This window comes from Leguminivora glycinivorella, chromosome 5 (genome assembly GCF_023078275.1).
Source record: "Leguminivora glycinivorella isolate SPB_JAAS2020 chromosome 5, LegGlyc_1.1, whole genome shotgun sequence".
NCBI lineage: Eukaryota > Metazoa > Arthropoda > Insecta > Lepidoptera > Tortricidae > Leguminivora > Leguminivora glycinivorella.
The window spans coordinates 639,201-657,768 of NC_062975.1; the positions used below are offsets into that span (position 1 = coordinate 639,201).

At 39.2% G+C, this 18,568-nt stretch overlaps 1 protein-coding gene across 6 annotated transcripts in view; it reads left to right on the top strand.

Annotated features, from left to right (window-relative positions):
- Positions 1-8,453: 8,453 nt before the first annotated feature.
- LOC125226253 overlaps positions 8,454-18,568 on the top strand; it is a 108,039-nt gene continuing 97,924 nt past the window's right edge. For 5 of the 6 annotated variants that reach the window (XM_048130176.1, XM_048130178.1, XM_048130174.1 and 2 more), the window contains exon 1: positions 8,454-8,652. The gene's annotated coding sequence lies outside the window, so the exon portion shown is untranslated. The remainder of the gene's footprint in view (positions 8,653-18,568) is intronic. The other variant, XM_048130175.1, reaches the window with a different exon arrangement.

Consider the following 18,568-nt stretch of genomic DNA (forward strand, 5'->3'; position numbering starts at 1 on the left):
GCCTGAATGTGAATTTTTCCTTTAATTTAAATATCACTCGCAGACGTTTCTGCCTGATAAAAAACAAATTTAACCTTAATCTAATTAATAGCTTCTGGCAGAACCTGAAAACTGGGCGAAGAAAAGGTTTTACGGTATCTTTTAATATTTGATGTCATAACCGGGTGTAATTGTAGTGTAATCTTATCATTTCATCTTCTAACATTAAAATGCTTTTCGTTTTTCCAAATCTTCCCCTGATCCTGGCTGCAATGCTGTGTCGTCAAAGAAGGTTATATAAAGATTGATTAAATTGTATATAACCTACTTAACCACAAAATTGAAATTTTGATAAAACCCCCGACCGCGACATAGTAGACCGATTTTCATGAAACATCGCTAAGAACACTCCCGATTAACTCAGCTGTCATACAAAAAAAAACAAAAACTAAATCGCTTCATCCGTTCGAGAGCTACGATGCCACAGACAGACACACACACACAGACAGACAGACAAACATACAGACAGACACATCAAACTTATAACACTCCTTCGTTTTTGCGTCGGGGGTTAAAAATTAAAATCTCACTTAAATTATACATTTCATGCGATGAAATAACATTTTTTATGTATTTAGTCCGCACCTATCACAGAAATAGCTCTCCACAAGTCCGCACTTTCTTCCATCATTTTTCCTTCTCATTAATCCCCGCCGGCCCGACAACCCGTGATCTTACTTTATCGCGCCACCTACAGCCCTATTCCAACTTTCAAATACATCAAGAAAGGGCTCTAGATACGATATGAATCTGATATGTCAATGTCAGAAGCAAGATTGTTGATATTTATGAACATATAATGTGAATATAATGAATTTTATCTGTTGTAACAGTTGTGCAGTGTTATTATCAGTTGTTGCTGACAGTATGATTAATACCAGTAAAAATCTATCTATCTATCCTTTTGCTTAAAGAAGCGGCATATGTATATGTACCATACATTTTAATAATAAAACTATCTTGAGACACTGACATATTAAACATGTAAAATCGGGTAACTCACGTAAAATTGCTGAAGGTCGCTCGACATGTTTCGCTCCGCAACGAGGAGCATTTTCATTGAGTCTTGCAGTCTGCGTCCGGATACCATCGGCATCGCGCGTGCTCAATGAAAATGCTCCTCGTTTACGGAGCGAAACCTGTCGAGCGATCTTCAACAATTTTACGTGTTACACGATTTTACATGTTTAATATGTACCATACGTATTGTAGGTAGGTATACAGGGTGTCCCAAGACCATGGGACATGAAGGGAAAGTACCTAAAATATCACAGATAGGATATATTGCTGAAAGAAGACTTTATTTTATTTTTAAAACTTGGTAAAACTGCATTCAAAAAAAATTTTTTTTTTTTTTTAATGTAAGTTACCCTTCGGGTTGGAAGCAGGGACCGGCCCGCTATCCCTTATACGGGGTTTTGTATGGGTATTTCGTTAGGCTTAACTTACCCTACCCTTTTGACGCGATACCCTTTCATTTTGCTTTTAAAGCCCTAACGAAAGCGCTTACCTAAAATAGCCCAATACCCTTTCAAAACCCTTATCATCGGCTCAGCCTAACGCCATAAGGGTGAGCCTTATATTGGGTTTTATTTGCTTTCCCTTATAGATCATATCGTGCGAGTTTAAATCCTGTACCTCGCTCATAAAGCACACATTACTCCGAACGAAATAACATACGATCGTTACCTATGGCGGCACTGTGTGTGATATTTGCGCGTTTCTGTTTAATGGAAACGGCTGTAGATAAAATAAGGTTCAATTTTCAATACCAAATACTTATAGTTATGATAGGCTCCTGCTTTGCTCGGGTGTAACACAGGCAAACGCTGCTTTTTAGGGTTCCGTAGTCAACTAGGAACCCTTATAGTTTCGCCATGTCTGTCTGTCCGTCCGTCCGTCAGCGGATAATCTCAGTAACCGTTAGCACTAGAAAGCTGAAATTTGGTCCCAATATGTATATCAAATCAATCACGCCAACAAAGTTCAAAAATAAAAAATGGCAAAAATGTTTTATTAGGGTACCCCCCATGTAAAGTGGGGGCTGATTTTTTTTTCATTCCAACCACAACGTGTGATATATTGTTGGATAGGTATTTAAAAATGAATAAGGGTTTACTAAGATTGTTTTTTGATAATATTGATATTTTCGGAAATAATCGCTCCTAAAGGAAAAAAAAAAAGTGCGTCCCCCCCCCCCCTCTAACTTTTGAACCATAAGTTTAAAAAATATGAAAAAAATCACAAAACTAGAACTTTATAACGACTTTCTAGGAAAATTGTTTTGAACTTGATAGGTTCTGACCGTAGCCCGACACGCTCTTGGCCGGTTTTTTTTATCGGACTTGTCTTGATGAGTACCCGAAGTCTAGCTGATGCTGAACCCTGGCTGCACCTAGGAGAACTCGGGTTTAGTGTAACACAGGCAAACGCTGTTTTCGTCATCGGACTTGTCTTGATGAGTACTCGAGTGAGCAGTACCCGAAGTGCAGTTGATGCTGAACCCTGGCTGCACCTAGGGGAACTCGGGTTTAGTGTTACACAGGCAAACGCTGTTTTCGTCATCGGACTTGTCTTGATGAGTACTCGAGTGAGCAGTACCCGAAGTCCAGCTGATGCTGAACCCTGGCTGCACCTAGGGGAACTCGGGTTTAGTGTAACCCAGGCAAACGCTGTTTTCGTCATCGGACTTGTCTTGATGAGTACTCGAGCGAGCAGTACCCAAAGTCCAGCTGATGCTGAACTCTGGCTGCACCTATGGGAACTCGGGTTTAGTGTAACACAGGCAAACGCTGTTTTCGTCATCGGACTTGTCTTGATGAGTACTCGAGTAAGCAGTACCCGAAGTCCAGCTGATGCTGAACCCTGGCTGCATCTAGGAGAACTCGGGTTTAGTGTAACACAGGCAAACGCTGTTTTCGTCATCGGACTTGTCTTGATGAGTACTCGAGTGAGCAGTACCCAAAGTCCAGCTGATGCAGAACCCTGGCTGCACCTATGGGAACTCGGGTTTAGTGTAACACAGGCAAAAGCTGTTTTCGTCATCGGACTTGTCTTGATGAGTACTCGAGTGAGCAGTACCCGAAGTGCAGTTGATGCTGAACCCTGGCTGCACCTAGGGGAACTCGGGTTTAGTGTTACACAGGCAAACGCTGTTTTCGTCATCGGACTTGTCTTGATGAGTACTCGAGTGAGCAGTACCCGAAATCCAGCTGATGCTAAACCCTGGCTGCAGCTAGGGGAACTCGGGTTTAGTGTAACCCAGGCAAACGCTGTTTTCGTCATCGGACTTGTCTTGATGAGTACTCGAGCGAGCAGTACCCAAAGTCCAGCTGATGCTGAACTCTGGCTGCACCTAGGGGAACTCGGGTTTAGTGTAACACAGGCAAACGCTGTTTTCGTCATCGGACTTGTCTTGATGAGTACTCGAGTGAGCAGTACCCGAAGTCCAGCTGATGCTGAACCCTGGCTGCATCTAGGAGAACTCGGGTTTAGTGTAACACAGGCAAACGCTGTTTTCGTCATCGGACTTGTCTTGAGTACTCGAGTGAGCAGTACCCAGTACCCAAAGTCCAGCTGATGCTGAACTCTGTTTGCACCTAGGGGAACTCGGGTTTAGTGTAACACAGGCAAACGCTGTTTTCGTCATCGGACTTGTCTTAATGAGTATTTGGGTGAGCTGTACCCAAGATAGAGCTGATGCTGAAACCTAGCTGTACCTAGGGGAACTCGGGTTTGGTGTAACATAGGCAAACGCTGTTTGCGTCATCGGACATGTCTTGACGAAGACTTGGGTGCGCAGTAGCGCAAGACAGCGCTGTAGCTGAGCCCTGGCGGTATCTAGGGCAACTCTGGTTTCGGTACATTATAATATAGAAATATTTCATGCAATCTCAAGTTAGGCATAAAAACATAATATTAATTGAACAAAAATCTTACCAGAAGTGAATATTAACATCAAGTAGTTAGAACACATTTATTAATTTGCCATACATGAAACACTTTATTTGTGTCTAAGTTGCGTAGATACGTATGTATACCCATTTGAATATCAAAATTAAGTACAGTCGATTTCACTAATAGTAACACAGGGAATAAAGAGAATACTGGAGTTCCAAGCGTCCATAGACTACGGTAACTACTTACTATCAGACGCGCTGTATGCTTGATTTCCACCAGAAAAGTATTTCTGTTTCAAACGATCTTCATAGAATTCACAACAATCAACAGAAATAGTTTGACAGATTCTATGGTACTACTCAACTCAACCAAGTACCAGTCATAAAGACGAGTCTCAGATATTTCACGATGACGAAAACAGCGTTTGCCTATGTTACACCAAACCCGCGTTCCCTTAGGAATAGCCAGGGTTCAGCATCAGCTCTACCTTGGTTACTGCTCACACAAGTACTCATCAAGACAAGTCCGATGACGAAAACAGCGCTTGCCTATGTTACTCCAAACCCGCGTTCCCCTGGGAAAAGCCAGGGTTCAGCATCAGCTCTCTACTTTGGTTACTGCTCACTCAAGTACTCATCAAGACAAGTCCGATGACGAAAACAGCGCTTGCCTATGTTACTCCAAACCCGCGTTCCCCTGGGAAAAGCCAGGGTTCAGCATCAGCTCTACCTTGGTTACTGCTCACTCAGTTACTCATCAAGACAAGTCCGATGACGAAAACAGCGTTTGCCTATGTTGCACGAAACCCGAGTTCCCTTAGGAATAGCCAGGGTTCAGCATCAGCTCTACCTTGGTTACTGCTCACTCAAGTACTCATCAATACAAATCCGATGACGAAAACAGCGTTTGCCTATGTTGCACGAAACCCGAGTTCCCCTAGGAATAGCCAGGGTTCAGCATCAGCTCTGCCCTGGTTACTCCTCATTCAAGTACTCACCAAAACAAGTCCGATGACGAAAACAGCGCTTGCCTATGTTACTCCAAACCCGCGTTCCCCTAGGAATAGCCAGGGTTCAGGATCAGCTCTACCTTGGTTACTGCTCACACAAGTACTCATCAAGACAAGTCCGATGACGAAAACAGCGCTTGCCTATGTTACTCCAAACCCGCGTTCCCCTGGGAAAAGCCAGGGTTCAGCATCAGCTCTACCTTGGTTACTGCTCACTCAAGTACTCATCAATACAAGTCCGATGACGAAAACAGCGTTTGCCTATGTTGCACGAAACCCGAGTTCCCTTAGGAATAGCCAGGGTTCAGCATCAGCTCTACCTTGGTTACTGCTCACACAAGTACTCATCAAGACAAGTCCGATGACGAAAACAGCGCTTGCCTATGTTACTCCAAACCCGCGTTCCCCTGGGAAAAGCCAGGGTTCAGCATCAGCTCTACCTTGGTTACTGCTCACTCAAGTACTCATCAATACAAGTCCGATGACGAAAACAGCGTTTGCCTATGTTGCACGAAACCCGAGTTCCCCTAGAAATAGCCAGGGTTCAGCATCAGCTCTACCTTGGTTACTGCTCACTCAAGTACTCATCAAAACAAGTCCGATGACGAAAACAGCGCTTGCCTATGTTAAACCAAACCCGCGTTCCCCTGGGAAAAGCCAGGGTTCAGCATCAGCTCTATCTTAGGAACTGCTCACCCAATTAACTCATCAAGGCGAGTTGGATGACGAAAACGGCTTATTTTTATGTTGGCAATTAACGTTTTCAATGTGTAATGATAATGGTTAATTGTATTGATTTTCGGCCAACACTGTATGCATGTAAATATACATGTATATTTACATGCATACATACATATTTACATATTTATATATTTATATTCATACATACATACCTACATACATTCATACATACCTACATACATTCATACATACCTACATACATTCATACGTACGAACATACATACTGATCTATGGGCGACGATGATCATTTACCATCAGGCGATCCATCAGTCCCTTGTCTCCCAGTTCATTAAAAATAATTTCTAGCCGTGTTCTACTTCTATCCAACGAAAACATGTTTCGTTGCAAAATTAAAAATGGGGCGCATAGTGCGGAGTGGCAACAGCGCATTTTCCTTCCGCCTCTTACACTAGCTTAGATTCATAATCCTGTCTCTTTCACGCAAGGCTCGACTACGCTTCAACAAAAGGGAAAGCCTTATAAATAGCGCTTAAAATAAGGGTAACCCTTATTAAAGGCTTGCAAGCCGTATCGGATAGCGGTAAGCCAATGCACAGGGCTAGCTTTATTGTTTTGCTAAGTTTTTTGTAAGGGCTAGTCAAATGAATGGGCTTGCAGTTCGAAAGGGAGAGTCTCTCGATTGGGTCGTCCTTACGTTAGGGATTCCCAATGAAAGGCTTGTAGCGCGGAAGGGGTTGTCATCAGACAAGGAATCCTTGATGATGAGAGGTATAGATTTGTTCGAACAGGGCCGCTTTTGAAAAAAATATGCTATTGAAAATGAAAATGAAAATGAAAATGAAATATTTATTTTTCAAGTAGGCATATTACAATGCGCATATGAACGTCAAATAAAGCTACGCCGGCTCTAACCCTACGCCTCAGCCTCGAGAAGATTTCAGTCCCCCCTCAGTTGGGAGGGGGGTATCCACTATTTCTGCTCAGACTCAGCTTTTTCAATCCTAGTAGTTAAAAAATTGTCCCATACGATTTTTTCTTATTTTGTTACCATTTTCCGTACATGTTGTATGGGGTAACAAAACAGGAAAGTAACAAAAATGAATGGAAATTCTGGGACACTTTGTCTCCCAGTGAGATTGAAAATAGATTGTGATTCTGAGTACAATCGACCTAAAATTCCCTAAAACAATCAAAATAAAAGAAATGACAAAAAAAAGAAATGCTCCGTAGAGAATAGTGAACCCTCTGCATAGGACGTGTATACAAAAGTTGAAGTGAATTTTTGTGAATTTGTTTTTTATCATGGAGAAACGTCTGCGAACGATATTACATAGGGCCTCCGTGGAGCAGTTGGGAGCGCGGCTGGCTCCGGCAAAGCCAGAGGTCGCAGGTTCGAATCCTGTCGGAGGTATGAATTTTTCCTTTAATGTAAAAATAATTATGATTTTTTGTGATCAACCTACTCATCAAAAGTTGTGTGAAACTGTACGTTATTACATAATAATTTAAATATTACAACATCAAATTAGTAAATATCTTGTTCATTATTAATTTAAACTGATTAATTTTACGCCCATCGTGCTTCAATTTCAGAATCACAATATTTAGTTCAGAATTTATCGGCAGGCACATCAGAAACGATAAATTATATCCTTGTACATAGTAAATTAGTGTCTAATTTCTGCTATCCAATAAATATTAACCCGATAACTTATAATTATACAATAACCTTTTCAGTACAGATGGTGCTTTTTTTACGCACTAGTGCGAAAAGTGGTTAATTGTAAGTCAGGTCGAAACTTCGGAGTCGTATCTGTACTGAAAAACGTCGTACGATATACACGTGCGAAAAGTAAATTTGTAACTCGTGTCGATTTGAAAAAAAAATTACGCACTTGTATCGTAATTTATTATTTCAGTAGATATGGTGTTTTATTTTCACACTAGTTTTTAAAGTTACTTTCTTTTGAGATTGAAATTTCAAAGGGACATAATGTATTGATGATAAACATCGTACGATACACGTGCGAAGGAGGAATTGTTTTAATTTATATATAATGGCGACTGTATGTGATTTCAGCTTTACGAAAACCAATTTCAAAACGGATAATATAAAGGGCTTCAAACAGTTTAATCCGCTATCAATAAAGTAGCAAATCTCAGTCTAAGAAGCGAAAAGAAATCACATCCTCGAATAGATCGGTCTTCATGCGAGCTCATCATTCGCGAGGCGTCAGCGTCACTGTAATTAATTAGGGTACCGCAAAAAATAGCGCTACCACGGGTTTTTCGTATTTTCGAAAACTTTCTTGATAGCGTTAACCACACGGAAATTACACATTTTCTTAGACAGTCAAGCAAATTCAAATTTTCATATATTTTTCTTCCGCCCTTTCCTAGTGACAAGATTTGTTTGACCGTCTATATGTAATTTCTTGTCCTAGTAACTGTTTAGGGGCGTTGTTCATTTTTTCCACACAATGTCATTTTCTATTATCATTATCTATATTAATAAAAATTACTCAGTCATATACTTTTGGTGCGTTGTTTTATCCTTTATAGGTTTCCAAAGGACGTGGGTAATAGACGCTCAACTGTCAATGTTACTAGCAATAAGGGTTGAATGAAAACGAAATTGTGATTTTGGACTGACAGTTGCTAGCACATTACCAAAACACTCTTCACCACGGAAAGGATATCCAACGAGTAACGTGAAAACCATGGTAGAGGCCAAGGTGTCGAGGTCCAGAGAGTGACGCAGGCTCCAGGCGCGAGGCGTCACGCGGCAGTATCCGCCCCGATGCCGACTGCGCCGCCCGCGTCCGTCGGGCGCTTAACCGCGCGAGCTTACCACTGACGTTCCTTAGTCTTTTAAATTTGGAACACTTTATCGGACGCTTAACCGCGCGAGCTTACAACTGACGTTCCTCATTCTTTTTAATTTTGGAACTTTATTGTGCCAGTTTGAGAGTTCTATTGCTTATCGGTAACGGTTGAAAAAAGTTTGTTTTAGGTTTTATTTTTAATTATTGCATGCCAGTTTTTTGAAGTTCGGATCAGAATTGTGTATTGTGTCCTTACCAAGTCTTAATTACTTATAAAAACGTATTAAGCATTAAGCCCATACAATGATTATTTATGATTTTAATTTATTAAGATATGTTATATTTATTATTGTTATATTTATTTTATACTACGACTCATTAAGCCAACCCTTGTTTTTGTTTTTTACTGGATCAAAAATCTACTTTATGAGAACATAACGTAAAATTCTATGACAAGTTAAAATTTGGCGTCCTACAAATTGGTATGTGTTAGAAAATAGGAACCAAAAGGCTGGAAACATTCAATTTCCTGTAATAACGCTACATTTTCTCATACCCCTACTTTGTATGACGTAAGACGAGTTCAACGAAATGTGAAAGGAAAATCTACAACCTTCCCTTCCGCCGAAAACATTTTAAATCTTACCATTTAAAATGTTTTAAATTTCATTGAGTACTTGTACTACTTGATACTTTTTAAATTAAAAGAGTTAACAAAGTTATTTCATAATTAACTTTAAAGAGATTCTGCTAATATTTATGTTGTAAATAAACATCGCAAACACTTCATAACTTTAAGAAGTTAATGAGATTGTATCTTCATCATTATTTGAGTTAGACAAGATCTACTTAGGAACTTAGCTTCGTTATGTCAGCACAACTTCGGCAGTTCTCGTGTCAAGTTTCTACTTTAGTCAATAAGTTATGCGGAGAACATATATATGAATATATAGTCAATCTGTGTAAGAATGTCCTATAATATTTATTATTTATTTATTATTATTTATTATTTAATATATAACAGAACCAAATGTATGAATCCGTCTAAGTAACAAGATAGCATCGTGTCATTTAATCCTTTAGTATCAAACGAATGTGTTCTAGGCATATTATACGTATAAAGTTATTTGTATGATGAAACTTAATCATTACCTTCGATGATAATATTAATACGGTGAGTGAGAGAGAAGACATTCTCAAACTAGGTTATATTTTTGTTACATCTTCAACAACACAATGATGCATTTCTTAAAAAGTATTATTTATTTTACTCGTACCTATTGGCAGTTATAAATAAATGTGGCGGGAAAGGATCTTTTTAATCATATCCGTTGAAATTTCGAATAGAACGGATCTAATTCTTCTGCGTACCATTATTGGCAGAGTGATTGTAGTAATCATGCTGTGTCGGGTGACATTTCTTACAATTTTCCGCCAATCTTCTCTGAGGACCTTTTTAAAGCATAAAAAAAACATGGGCATGGAAAGCTACAAATAAATGACACCAGAAACTCGAGAGCAAACCAGAGAGCACACTCTAAAAATGTGAGTATATAGCTTTTACTATACAGGTTAGCAAATGATGACTCAGATAAAACGTCTTTTTAGTGATGTGTAAGCCTCCTGGATAAAAGGCCGGAGTTACGTAGCCTAATGCACAAACGTTTACAATATGGTTATCGTAGCTTCTCTATCGCTCTTTCGTATTGGTGCAACTGAGCCAGACTGCGTTTTGATACTCGTTTAGCGTCAACGATTGTCAATTCGGCTAGGCGGGCTGGTTACGACTCAACAATGTGAGGTTTATGTCTCAGGTTTCGTATCAGAATTGAAATCTACGGAGATGAAATTAACTAGAGAAAGATATATGTTCTATACGTGTAGATGAACGACGATACTTTACACAAAGTTTGCTCTTGTCTGTAGGTAGATTTATATATTTTATATAGTCTGCTTCGTATTGCTTTCATTTAAGTAGTGCTAACTGGTTATCTAATAGCCAAGGCATAAGTTAAGTTTTATTTAAATATACTTAATATAAAATATGTTGTCCGTATGGTGACGGGTTAAGTGGTGGGTTAAGGGTGAGTTTCACCACCCATCTGCCTCCCGTGGATATCGTAGAAATAGTCTGTTGGATATGGGTTAAATTATGACTTAGGCCAGTGGCAGGCAACCTGTCACTGCAATGGCACATTTTTGTTTTCTTTCAACCCCTTAATCTCTAAGATTGGCACTGTAACTTAAGCAGTTCCATGTGCTCTGCCTACCCCTTATGGGGATACAGGCTCGACTAAATATATGAGAAATTTACAGAGTTAAGTATGGAAAAAATCTTTGACTTTCTAAATATTTGTTTTTGTGAAGTAACCACATTATAAAGTATTTCTCACTGATTATTCTTGTTTATTATAATTTATCATGTGCTTTTGTCCTGTTCGTTATATAAGCACACAACAATAAGACGCTTTGAATAAAATTATCATCAATTTCGGCCTACATCATTTCACCCCTAAACAATTCAGGCACTCAATGAGGCTTACAACCGTAATTCCAATTCAATATTATTACCAAAAACTCAGTAATTTTAATACAAAAGTGTACTTTACAGTGTACGAAGCAAAGGTATCACTTTTTTTTTCGGTGACACATTTTGCGCATTTGCGGTAGGCCTAAGAAGCGCTGGCTGGACGTCGTGACAGCGGACATGAAAGAGAATAATCTCTAACCTCAGGATGCCGAAGACCGGGCAAAGTGGAGAAGGCTGAGCAGGAAAGCGGACCCTGGCGCTAGGCCGGGAAAACGCTAGGTTGAAGAAGAAGAAGACATTTTGCGCATAAAACGATCCAAATGATCCCATACAACAATACTGAATCCAATTCAAATATCGTGGCGCTATAAAATAATCCTAAACCAATAACGGCAGCCAGAACTTAGCAGATGTTTACGATGGCGTCGCGGCTCGATTTCAGTAAGTGCCTCTTTTGGGAGCCACGTCCAAGTGGCAGCGATTGAGCGTTTATGCTTATTTGGCGTCGCGTTCAAAAAAGAGTAGAAAATAATAGGGGCGCCATTCTCTATGTAAATCTTTTTTCATGTGGCATTTTGACAGACTTTGACACTTTTCTTTGAGGATAGTTAAGTGGCTATATTAAATAGTTCCATATCCACCTTTTTTTGCCAAGCTGTAAGTTCTGTCTTTTTGATGTGATTTTTTTGCTTACTTATAAAACATGGAATAAAATTAATACAAAACTTGATTAATCGATGTATATGTGAGTGTGTTTAGTAAAATGTCCCACTTTGACGGTTATCATAAAGGCAAGATTTACTTGTATCTTTATATGAATAAACTGACAAAGCGGCTTTATAGAAATCGACAAAGTGGGGCGTTTTCCCATGCACACTCAAATATTGTCATCATCAGCATCATTAATCACCATCATTCATCATTTTAGCCATTAAGTAATTGCCCACTGCTGAGCATAGGCGTCCCTTCGCGTACGCCACTTATCCCGGTCCTGGGCTAATCTCATCCAGAAATGCCTCGCAGTTTTTCGAATGTCGTCCAGCCAACGAGCCAACGGATGCCAAGCGCTTCTTACATTTCTAGACGGCCACCATTTCGTTAACATTTTAGTCCACCTTGATATCAGTCTACATATAAAAATTCGTTGATCGCGTATTTACCTACAATCGTTTTATTAATTAATTCGAACAGTATGAGAAATGATAACTCATTCTAAATTCATTAACAAAACAGTGCAATTATAGCGTCATTTTTGTATTTTAGAGACATTTCATAATAAATAAACCACCCATAAGAATAATTTAATGGTTATGAGTTCCGCTAACCGCCACTGAATAGACGTAGCCTAAAACACAGAGGGCGATTGAACAAAACCTTGGCAAGAGTTTCAGCGCGTCTTGCCTCCGCCGGCAACGCCCTCTTGCCTAATTGCCGCCATCCATGCCTCACCTTAATCGCTCCTTCAGAATCAACGTTTTAATAACTTTTAATTCGATTTGTATGAATTGTGACTATGGGCAATGAATCATATCGCTATCAATATCATTACGTGCTATAAATCTTTTGGATTTATATTAACACTTTCGCTACCAAGAACCCGACTGTCGGGCACACCGCTCGTAGAAGCGTAGCCGATTACATGGGTTTCCCCGTATGTAGCGAAAATGTCGTAGCGCCGCGTAGAGCCCGGTTTCGAAAGTGTTAAATTAGGACTTTTCGAACCCTTAATCGCGTATTCGTTTTTAAACTAATTTCCGAAATTTCGTGGAAGTCGTCGTTGTCTTTTTCAAAGCGTTCGATAAGGAAAGGATCTATTCTTGGAGAACTTCCTTGTTCTTTAAATTTCAATTTTAATACATTTTCTTTCATCATTTAGTTTATTTATAAAAAAAAAACTCCTTTGTGAAGGGAAACCATATTAGAAGCTATTATTTTCATACTTCCTGTGTTTTACCAATTAACTTTTGAATTTTGAAGAATTTTTCATCCGTTTTGTAATACGTAATAATGAGAACGTTTTCTTTTAGAACTCTAATGCGCGCTGTGAAATTGTGGAATGAGGTGCCTCTGTCGCTCAAACGGTCTCAGTCTGTGACATCACTCAAGGTGAATCTGAAGAAACTTTGGCTTTCTGAACAAGTATGATAATGGTTGGGAATTTTATATATATATTATGTATGTATTGATATATTTATATTTGTTAGGTACTTATTTTGTATTTTATTTATGTACTCTAGTATGTAATTTATTTAATAGTGTCATTTTGTATTTATGTAGTTTATATAATTGTTAGCAATATTTTGGATTACTTTTGAGTCTTTTGACCTTTATTGTACTCCTGTAAGTTTGTCTATCTTACGTACTGGAACGATCCTCTCATCTTCTCCAAGGTTAGCTGGAAGAGATCCCTTATAGGGATAAGCTCGCCTTTGTATCTCTATTCCTACAAATTGTATATAAACTGTTGTACACAATAAAGTGATTACTACTACTACTACTACTACTAATAGTTAAGAAACCTACATTTAAAAACCTCATTACCTAAGCCTAGTGTAGACACTGCACGAGTTTACTTCCAAACTTTTTATCGCAATTCCCAACACTAAGCTAGGATGGTAATGTGTTTATACCCTTACAAACGGGTACCGCAGAACAGAAGTGTTATTACGATCGCTTAGAAAGCTCAGCCAACTTTGAATAGGCTAGTTTCCTATACGCACTTAAAATAAAATATTTTATGCAGTACATGAAATAAAGCATCACATAATTAGAAGGAAAATATGGACAGTAGTTATGTTTTTTTTTTTTTTTTTTTTTATGGGATAGGAGGCAAACGAGCAGACAGGTCGCCTGATGGTAAGCGATCACCGCCGCCCATGGACACCCGAAACACCAGAGGTGTTGGAGGTTGGTTTGGTGTTGTTTAAACATAATTTGTATTTATTAAGTGAAAGATAGAAAGTAAATGAATTGACCGTAACGTCACTCCTCAGTATTTCATAGTAATTCTATATTAGCAAGTCGTTTTGACAGTTCTTAAAAAGAAGCTGATTTTACTAATAGGAAACTAGCCTATTATAGGGGTCTAATATGGTCTCACTGAAATGACTCAAACGAATTTCGAAGGAATTTGCGATATGGGCTTTGGGGGAGAAAAATCAAAATTAACTAATTTTATTAGCAAAACTACCAGCGGAAGCAAGATAATTATAAGATGACGGGTGATAGGGATGTATGGAAGAGGAAGACATGCTGCGCCGACCCCAAGTGACTGGGTTAAGGACAAGAGGAAGATGATGACTTGGTTCACTATTATTTTTATAATTTAATGTAATGATTTTATTGTGATTTTGAAATACTTATAATTATTTTACTAATTGTAAATAGTGTATGAAAGATGAATGTGACGATGTACAATTAATACAAATAAATATTCTATTCTATTCTATTATATTCAGAAACTTTTTACGCATATATTTGATTCGTATAATAGTTCTTGGCAGAAGTCACGTTTGGCAGAAACACCTTACGCAGAATATGCTTTGGCATAAATCATTTCGCAGATTTTTGTAATACCGAATCGTCTGTTGTCATAATGTTGATGACCATAATAGTCTTCTAGTCGAACAATACTTTTGCATTTGCACTTTTGTTTTTTTTTTATAAAATAGGCAGCAAACGAGCTGCCGCCTGATGGGAAACAGTCATCGCCGCCCATGGACATAAGCAACATCAGGGGAGCCACTTATGCGTTGCCGACCTTTGAGAACCCTAAATACCTGCTTCTTGAAGAACCCCATATCGTAGCGCAAGGGTAATAATACCTCAGAAGGTCTCATTCCACAACTTGCATGTTCTGGGCAAAAACAAGCGAGAGGCCTTTTTGTTTGTTTGGATGCTGCAATAATAGGTAATGCGGCTGCAGTTGATATCCGAAATCGCAACTGGCTTCAGACGACAAATAAGTACTCTTGCGCCATCTTGCGCGTTAACACCGATGCGATGGGAATAGACGGTCTAATTCATAAACTTGGCTGTAATAATGCCATTATACCTACTCGTAATAAAAACAAGTAGCAGCAGCAAACAGGCTTTGAAACGCTTTTAGTTTGGGGCTTACAGTTTAAATTACATGTACTTTTGTGTGACGACTCTAGTTACCAACGTATTATGATAAAGCTTGCCGTCACACATTGCTGGCTCTCAAAACTTCAAATTGTGTTCTAGCCTTAATAGAGGTTTTAACCACAGTAACTATACGCATTAACTCTAAAACCACAGTAATAGAGGCAGTAATAAATTTATTTATTTATTTATTTATTTATTAGTAAAAACATGTTTACATGACATTACAGTAAAACCAATGTGTCACGAAACTTAGATAACATAAAAGAAAAAAACAGTTTGTAAGAACATGAAAAAAAAAAAAAAAAAAAACAATAAAGTTTAAAACTAAACAATTGATTTGGGCGATGACGTAACTGCGTGGCTCCGTTGCGTCGTTTGCCCCGGTGTAGGATTCGGCAAATTGCCCCGGAACCGCCGAAAAACCACACCTTTCGGCCAGAAGTCTGCGCTCGCGATGGTGTCCTGCAGCGGCCGCGGCACGCGCACAACGAACGAGCTGAAGTGCACGTAGTGACGCGACTGCAGCTGTTGCACCCTCAGCGTGTAGCCAGTCTTCCGGCGAACGTAGTCCACCACCTCGTCTGCCACGGCGGAGTAGTGCAGGCGAGACACATAGAGCGCCCTACTCGGTGTTGCGACCCGTAGACCAGAATTAACCGGCTCTGCAGTGCCACACAGAGTCTTTCGAGGCGCCCTGCGTGTCTTGTTTTTCTTTCCACTAGTGTGAATCCCTCCTTATCCACACTGGCGCAGGAGGACTTCTTGAGTGGGGCCCGTTCATCACACACCTTAGTAGGTGCCTTGACCCGGTCAGCTGTTCGAGGCTGACCCACAACATCAGCATAAGCACGCTGACGTAGTGTCGAGTTTACCGGGGGCGGTCGCGCGCGCAGGGGGGGCGCGCGCGGAGCGGCGACACGTGCTGCACTTTTTACCGTGTCAGCATTGCGCAAACTGACCGACCGAACACTAGTGTCAGGCCGATTTATGTCCATATTAATATTTGAATCAGCCGTCCGAATTGGGGCATTCCGCAAAGCAGCGATTTCGTTGCGTAATTCGGCTATTGTTGTTAGGCTAGCTTCAAATTTAATTTTAACTTCCGCTAAACTTGATTTAAGGGCCACGATTTCCTTTTCCAAGCAGCGAACGTCGACTTGATCCGGCTCACGCGACGTCAGGATGGTATCCGTCGCTAAAAACTCCGGAATCCGGTCTTCATTCTCCTTCAGGATCTTCTTAATATCTTGAAGGGTCTTCTCTCCGGTTTCATCACCTCTCCGGTGAGGTACATATGTGCCGACGATCCCCAGGGACTGGCACAGCACTTGCTTCGCTTGGCAGATGTCCTCGATGGTAAAACTCGACGCACGAGAACTTATCTGCATAGCAGCAGCCGCATCCATCTTTCCTTCCCGCAACAGCTTGTTTTTTAGTTGCAGAAAGGCGAGGAACTCGTTCACGATGGGTTGACTCGGTTTGGAGAGATCCATCGTGTCAAATCGCCAACGCGACTCGAGCCGCGCTAAATTCGCAATTTATTTTAATTATTACTCATCAACGCGTCTACATCGCTCATAATCGCTACATAAATAGAAGACCAGCGCTGACCCTCGGGTTAGCATTTTATGCCGAGTCGGGACCATTTCGTGGTAACTTATATGTTTAATTTCTTTTATCACGAATAAATAATTGATTGATTGATTGATCGATTGATAAACGTTTATTGTGATATAAGTATAACCAGTATGACTTTGCTTTAACTACCTACCTATTACACTAAACAAGAAACTAACTGAATCGGATTTGTGTAATATTATAATATGACTAAAGACGCCCCCTAACTATCAGTAGGTATTTCGGACGGCATTGGTTTGTCAATTATGAATAGTGTAGGGTGCTTCTTATTTTATCGAATTTAAAATTTTCTATGTGGCACCCCCTAAAAATGTTGTCTGCCAGTAAAAATGATAAGGTACAGCGGGGCAAATCTCGACTGGGGACAAATGTAACTGGTCCAGTCGAGATTTTCCACGTACCTTAGTAATATTTTAAAGAATTTTCTGCTTGGTACATTTTAGGGGTCGCTACCACAAATTGACTGATTGATCTTGATTCCTCATACAAAATGTTTTTTTTTTTTTAATAATAAGGACCCTAATATAGTGCGTTCACTTTATTCCATGTTGGATTCCAAAGCAGCTATAAAAAATCCAGTTCCCAAACATGTCAACAACTATACTGAAACAATATAATTATTGTAACACAGTTGCATGTGCAAAGCATGTACAACATTGCATACTTACCCAGGCGTACACTTTTTTAGTTCTCTAATGAAGTAGGTAAGTAAATGGGATGCCGGTTCTTTCAGTATGCTTTTGTATTATTCATGATATTACTTCAAATTATGCTTGCTTTTTATAAAACTTTTCACATGGTTGGTAAACTGAAAAGACTGAAAGTGGAAAGTCAGTGGAAACCAAAGTGGATCGTGTTTTCAGAAGTACATTGGAAAATTGCTTCTGAAACTTTTGATATTTAATTATACTGTATACTTACCGAAAATACCCTATTAGATAAAATTAGTACCCAGTTACCAAGATTACAAATAAAAGAAAAAAAAATATGATTTATTTGAAAATATCCGCTATAATATTTTCGAGCAACATATCTATTCTTTATGTACTTATTTATTTTACCCTATTTATGAGCTTCACTATAATATATAAATAAAGTTTGTGATATTGTAAGAAGAGCTTTTTGTTTAACGAACCGCCTACGGCAGTTAATTGAATTAAGCATCCCATAGTCTTCGTCTTTTTCCCAACAATGGAGCACATGTACCTTTGTACGAAGTTTAATTGCTTATTAACCTTTGAGGCAATCCAACGTACCTACTGGAATAAATACAGGCTCTGCAAATACTTTATATTTTTGACGTTTTGCTTATTTTTAGCAAATATATTGTTGTAAGGTTTGCAAAATATGTATCAAGACTTTATAATTGTTTGTAACATAAATTTAAAAAAAAAACATGATTAGGGGCTGAAAACTCGATTCCAAGCTGTGTAATGTGAAAAGCTCAAGAGCGTTTCACATTACCCAGGTTACAGATTCTAAGTAGGTAAACTTGACTTCTACAGAAAAATAACGAATTCCACGAATAATAAAGAGTTACAAGTTTAGGAATATATTCAAAATTAAATGAAATATACATTAAACATCCCAAAAATGTTCCACTTAAAAAAGTAAATCATACAATAACAACATACCTATGCGGACAAAATGTCGCAATGTATATTATTCTCCCTAATTCTCAAATTCACAAGTCTCTCACTGTGCAACCTCAAACAAAAATCTTAACCCGGTACATGTAAACTCAATTAAAGTTGCGTCCAAACTGCACCTCGCCGTGCTTAGAACTAGACTCGTCCG